The following is a 7,500-nucleotide window of genomic DNA, read 5'->3' as shown; positions in this document are numbered from 1 at the left end:
TGCCATTCTTACCAATATACGCGTTTATTAATCTAATTGCACATCGAGAAACTACACACACGAGTTAGCGCAAGATAAAAGCGATGTCATTGTGCAACTAAAAATTCACTCGCAAGTACAATAGGCACAGAACCGCCACTCGGACCAGAGGCGCCATTAGCGAAAGGTTGAGACCTATTTATATTTTAATTTTCATTTATTTCAATTATTGTTTGTCAGACGGTGAAATCGACATGGGAGATAGCAGAGACGTTAGCAGAGGTAATCTGCCACTCCTTCAGTAAAATGATAATAAAAAAAACCTTTCTTTTGATTTTTATACGAGTAAACTCTAACTTTTTTTTATATTGATATGGAAATTTAATTTTAAGTTGAATATTGTATTTCGTTTTATTTTGTTTTACTGTATATGGCCTTGGTGTTATTATGGTTTACATATCTTTATGCTGAGTTAATTAGGGTTTCTATTCGTATTATTCTAACTTCAATATTACTTCCAAAATTATTTTACAAGTGATTTCCATGAGCCAAAGCCATACTTAAAATATGCTTTATTTCATTTTGTAAAATGTCTATAGAACATTATCAGCATGTTTGACTCTCGGACCTAAACTTCAATGAAAAGGGCCACACGCTACCGTCTGATCCTGACTTTGATGATGAGTTGGAAATGAAAATTTGTAAAATGATAAATCGATATAAAATTAACAAGAATATAAATAGCAATGAATTGTAATAGCAGAATAAGTAGCAATGAATAGTGAATAATTAGTTAACAGATATTAATGAAAAGCAAAGGCTATATCCTCAGAGTAAAGGGATTCAGTCAAAATAGATATCAATGAATAGCAATGAATTGTGATAGCAGAATGATTAGTAATGAATAATGAATAATTAGTGAATAGATAGTAATTGAAAGCAAAGGCTATGTCCTCAGAGTAAAGGGACTCTAACAGTCAAAACAATATATTTTATTTTATGCGTGATTCCTGGAAGTTCATAGACTGTGAGATTTGTCTAAGACAGAAAAAAAGTCATTAACTCCGCAATTTATGATTTCATAAACATTTTCCTATTTTGTGCTTAGGACTGAGACTACTAAGGTTTAATTGTATTATCTTATTTAATGCTATAGAATGTACCTCCTCGGTTTCTTGTTGATACAAGGCAAAGTCCTTGTGATGTTGATGATAAATGAGATGCCAACCCGTTTTAGTGTGTGTGTGTGTGTGTGTGTGTGTGTGTGATTGACTCTAAAGTTTTTCTTATCACACATATACCCCAAAATCTGAATCCATATAGGTGGGGAAGGCATAAGAAATAGGAATATTGTGAGGCAAAGTATAATTAAATATCATTGATGTAGTTCCTTAGTTCCTGTAAAATGAAAATGTAGCTGATGCGTTTTCTTTGCAACCTACTCAACCGCATGGCGTGCCGTGTGCTCAGCGACTGTGGATGCCTCAGGACATATAACGATTTTTTTCGGGAATTTCGTACGCGCTGTTTACTAGATCCTAACTCTACTTACCTAAACTTGTCTAACTTCACATTCTTTCTCATTACCCTCTCTTCTTTTCCCCTTCATCTTTTAATTATGTGGATTTAACCCTGCATTTCCTCTCTTTCCTCTCTCCTACGCCTTTTACCCTCCAGTATTCATATGGCTTCTTTCTCTCCCCCTTCTTTCTTTGCGTATTTAACCCTTTGATCTTTAAGTCTCTCCCAATCCTCCACCCTTCTCAGTACAATTAACACTCCTTTGTCTCTCACCCCTCCCTCTTAGCTTACAGTGTATTCAACCCTCCACGGTCTCCCTCTCACCCCTCCCTCTTCTTCCCCAGTGCAATTAACCATCCATCTGGTGTCTGTCATACCCTACCCTTTCTTATCAGCACGATTGACCCTCCATCTGTCTTTCTCTTTCTCACCTTTCTCCCTCCTTTTGAAGGGAAAAAACGTTTGTTTTTCGGGAATTTCCTCTTCCTTAACCGCGAATATTGGTTACAAGTACTTGGAATTCTTAAGGAATTAGTCTTTTTCACCATGTGAACTATTACTTCAAATAATTGATAGTTTAAAGGATGTTGTTTTAAGCTTAAAGAAACATAACCTCCGAAAGTAGAGAATTGTCAATACACAATAGATAGGATTTTCTTTACATTCAAAGCTATTATTTATTCTTCAGTATATTTTTCAAATGCTTTTACCATGACTTTCGGTGTTCTAGATTTATCTTTGAAAGTATTTATTATATTATTATGATATGTCATTCGAACTACGAAAACTGTGCTAGAATCCTTTCCAGACCTGGTTCTTGGGAGTTTGAAAATTGGTTAATTCAGAATCAGTCCCCACATTTGCTAACTTTTCTCAAAGGGCAGTTCTGTCAACCACATATGAAACTAATAGTTATGTCTAAGCAGCAGACTGCCACCTGAGAAACACCATTGGATGGCCAGCGGAAACATCCTCTTCCTTAGCCACTTGACAACAGCTTGTCTCAAGCAATCATGAACAGTTTTAGCATTCGTAACAACGGTCATACCCACACCCATGGAGTTGGGTGATCCATAAGCAGTCCTTACGTGATTAATTTCATAAATGGTTGAAGATGTAATTAAACTCAGTGAGATATACTATATACTATCAAATTATTCAGTTTCAAGTTTAATAACATAATCCTAACTTTTTTTGTTTACTTGTTTTATGACAACAAAATGAAAAAATACAGAACTTGTAAACTGCTTTTTTTTTTTTTTTTTTTTTTTAATAAAGTTGTAGCACTTCCTCTATGACAAAGCATTTTCACTTCTAACATCCAGCACGACATGCAAGAAAATCGAATAAAAGAGAGACTCTAAAACTCACTTTACTGGAAGTAAATAGCAAGAAGAAAACCTAAGACCCTGATTCTTCTAGAAGACAATGATGAAAGTGTTTCTGTGTCATCAAAAATATTTTCCTGACTGGTGAAATATTGTCCCAAATTGTCTGAAGCAAAAACAAAAAAAATGGTATGATTCCATTCCTGAACCAGTAAAAAAGCTATGTTTCAGAACTATTATTGTTGTCTTTGGTTTCTAAATGATCTTTATCTCATTGATTCAACAATAAATTTCATATCTTCACCTGTTTATTTATTAATGGTTGGATTTTTTACTGATACACATGTTTCAGTGCTACTCCTGATATCTCACCGAAAGTAGTGGTAGATGAGGATATTCCTGGCAAATCTATTGTGCCAATATTGCATCCTTTACGCTGCTGCATTTGCTCGAGTCTCTTAATTGCATCGACAAGATATCAGATGAGCCTATTCTACTTGCTGACGATGTGGTTAACGGGCCCTTCTTCGACGACAGAGCACTCCTTCATGGCTGCTAGTGTATGTTCTGTTCCACTTCAGCCTTTCCAGGACCAGTAAAACGCTGCCTTGTTTGGAGTATTGTGCCAAGTTGTATGTGGTGCTTCAGGCTGAAAGAAAACCCGCAACAGCATGAATAGTTGAGCAAGGAATGAGGGATCTGGAATCAGATAAAGTGTTCGTTGTATGGAAGTTATGACGGATTTTTAGCCTGCAACCTCACGCCACTAAGAAAAAAAAAAAAAAAAAAACATGTCTCCCTTACCCAATTGTCCCCACAACGTAATGTACCCGCACCAGTAATAAGGATAGTAATAAGAGCATTGAAAATGATTACTTGAAAGCTAGTGATATTTATTTTATTACTATTTTTACCAATAAATAATGATTTTGGAAGTAATAACAAACAACTACACAATCTTTTTCTGCAGCCATTTTTCCACTCCTGCTTCTGGAATTCATGCATTTACCATGAACAAATCGTCCTGTGATAACATTCATAAAGCAACAGATCTTGTCTTCACCATTTGCATACGAACGAGGTGGTTATTCGACTTAAGGCGGAGAGAGAGAGAGACTAAATGGCGAGAGTCCGGTCGTGAATGTTCTCGTATTTCGCGGATTTACGTAATCCTGAGCTTAAAGAACGCAGCTCCGAGGTCCATTAAAGGTTTTCGCTTCACCTTCGACTCTTATTGTTGGAGTAAAGATAAGAAGAAAGAATGAAAGATAAGAGATCAGAATAACGAGAGAGGAGGCATGTGATGGAGTAATGCATCTGAGAATGGTGTTTGCTTTACAAGTATTGTCTTGGCGGACGAAATTTTATTCACCACAGTATGCATTTACATTTTCATATGTGATATAATTTATCACCATTATAATCGTCATCGCCATCATCATCACTATCTTCATCATCATCACTATTATCATCATCATCATTACTATCATTATCATTATCACAATCATTATCATCACTATCATCATCATCTAACATTATCATCATCTTCCTCATTAACGTAATTACTTTTCCTACAAGTACTGCTACTATAGCATCCGGGTGGGTATCCTAAACGATATTTTTATTCCTATTTCCCTTTCGGTGTCTTCCCCTGTGATATCCTATGAATCTTTCCCCCTTTTACATTTGGTCAACCGAAACAAGCTTCCTCTCTAATTTCTCTCCTTCCACATGTTCCCGTCCCCTCTTCTCCTTCCCTTCCCTTTCCCTTCTCATCCTCCTTCCCTCGGCTCTCCAATCTTTCCCTTCCCTCCTCTGTCCACCCTTTCCTTTCGAAGTTTACTCCCAACACCCTTTCCCTCTCTTCACTCTCCTTCCTCTCCCTTTTTCTTCATTCTCTCTCTTTAACTTTATTCCCTTTCCCTCTCTTCCTTCCCCTTCCCCTCCCTTTTTTTCATCCTTCTCCTTTCCCTCCCTTTTTCTTCCTTCCCTCTATCACTTCTTACACCCATTCCCTCTCTTCACTCCCCTTCCTCTCCCTCTTTCTTCCTTCCCTCTCTTTCACTTTATCCCCTTTCCCTCTCTTGACTCCCTTTCCGTTCTCCCTCCTCTTCCCCTTTTATTCATCCCCTTCACTCCTATTCCGTGCCTCCCTTCCCCTACCTACCCTGCTTCCGCTTCCCATTCTCTTCTTTCATTCTCCTTCCTTTCCAAGCTTTTTCTTGTCATGGCGCTTTTACCACATCACCCAGCCTCATGAAATTGGCTTTGTCACTGGGAATTATGAAAGAAAAAGAAACTAACAGGACGATTTTTCCGTCAAAATATGTGGTAGTTAATTGAATTCTGAGCGAATGTCAAAATAGTAACTGTGTTATTTCGCATCGCTTTCGTTAGTTTCTGTTCTAGTTCGAGTTACCAGACCACTTCCATACGTTCAGAGACATGCAGTCTTTTTTTTTTCTTCTTTTTTTAAGCAAGGTGTAAAGGAACACCAAAAGTATTTTAACCGATCCTTTCATTTATATATGTCTTGAATTAATGCGAACATTTTTTTTTTTTTTTTTCAAAGCATATAACCCGAAAACATTGAGGAATGTCATCATAAGATCGATATATCAGCGCATATAGAATAACCTCTCTCTGATAATGATTATTCTCCAAGTTCCCAGTCCGTGAACAAAACTAGGCCCATAATCCGTTATAATCTCATAACTTAAGAGAAAAGCCTCTTTCCCAATTTTATGATAATGGCAGAAACCTCGTTAACTGAACAAATAAATCAGATGCTGCCATTATCATGGGTTATAAACAATGTTTAGCCGCAAATTGCATAAACAAACATAAACAGAAACTTACTGCTTATTACTCATATTGCATACTGATTAAAACTCTCAGTAACGATAATACGGACACAAGTAAACAGGTTTCGTGCAGCAACAGCACCTGGCCTTCCATTAAATTCACAATATCCTTTGTAGTTTAATGAAATACTCCATATATTCTAATACATTACAGAAGCGTTAAAGTTTAACCTACGTATTTATTAAACCTTTATTGATGTCAATGTCGCTTACGTTAAAGTATCAGGGTGAAAACATTTAACACAATGAACGTTAATGTCGTGGTTGGAAGGGACAAAATAATGTCTACATTATGCATCGACACGACAACGTGAACCAGCGGAATTAATTAATTTAATCATGACCCATATTAAAAATTCAGGTCAATTGCAAACCAAATCTCTTCAATATCAGCATCTGACTTTGATACGCATCAAATCTATTGTTCTGTGTTGGATGCGTTTTAGGGTACGAAGAAGCCACATGGAGACTTATTCTGCTATAATCGTCAATGCCGTCGTAGTCCTTTTATCTCAATTCGCCATGTGCCTACAAAGGGAACATAATTAAGTGGATTGAGTGTGGTGCGTCTACTCAACTCTCTCTCTCTCTCTCTCTCTCTCTCTCTCTCTCTCTCTCTCTCTCTCTCTCTCTCTCTCCTTCCTTCCCTCCCTCTTTCTCTCTCCCTCCCTGTTCTTTTACTGTTGCAGATTTTAATCAGTTCATTAAACTTATGGAAAACCTGTCCAGCTCTTTATTCCAATCAGATTCCAAACCTCTATTGAACGCCCTTTCCAAAACCAAAAGAAATTACTCAAGTGACTGCCTTCTCCTCACAAGATTTGGTTCAGATCCTATTCATTATTCTTCCCGCGGTCTCTCATTCCGTCCACCTATTCTTGTCTGCTTTGGCTCCCCTCTCCGGCGTGTTCCGTGCTAATTATTGGCTTGTGCGCGTCTCGGCCCTTTCACAACAGCCCCTCCGTCCCGCCCTTCGCTGACTGCTTGACCAGCGCTCGGGCCCGCCAATATGTGGGCAATGCAGAGCTCCTGTAATGGAGGTATGTGTTGTACATGTAGTTGCTCGAGTAATTGTGCATAGTTGATGCCGGGATAACGTGGCCATGGCCAACGAATGCAATTGCACACATGAACACTGAATATATATGCACACGAATAAACATATGCAAGCAGGCAATTATGCACACTCACGCGCGTGTATATGTATGTATATACATACCAACACACACACACGCACACACACACACACACACACACACACACACACACATATATATATATATATATATATATATATATATATATATATATATATATATATATATATTCATATGTATGTAAAAATGAAATACTCCATATGCATACATATATACATACATACATATGTATGTATGTATATATGTATATACACACACACACACACACACACACACACATACTATTTTAATATTTAATATATATATAATATATTATATATATATATATAATATATATTTTATATATATGTGTGTGTGTGTGTGTGTGTGTGTGTGTGTGTATGTGTGTGTGTGTGTGTGTGTGTGTGTGTGTGTGTGTGTGTGTGTGTGTGTGTGTGTGTGTGTGTGTGTGTGTGCTTTTTCAGATCCAGATGAAAAAGATTCCAAAGGACCCCTTCCAAGCAAGACAACGCCTCGGCGTTACAGCCAGTTTCTGTCTACGAGCAAGTAACAAGAACTGCATCCGTCTTAATCTCGGGAGTAATGAGGCTCTTAATTTACCCTAATCCTCGCATCGTCCGCATCTCCCGGTTTATCTTCTAATCTCTTGCA

The sequence above is a fragment of the Penaeus japonicus genome, unplaced genomic scaffold (genome assembly GCF_977035675.1).
Source record: "Penaeus japonicus unplaced genomic scaffold, GWHDUDI00000001_assembly GWHDUDI00000014, whole genome shotgun sequence".
Classification (NCBI taxonomy): Eukaryota; Metazoa; Arthropoda; class Malacostraca; order Decapoda; family Penaeidae; genus Penaeus; species Penaeus japonicus.
The sequence above is the reverse complement of the archived record's forward strand: the minus strand, read 5'-3'. Positions refer to the sequence as shown.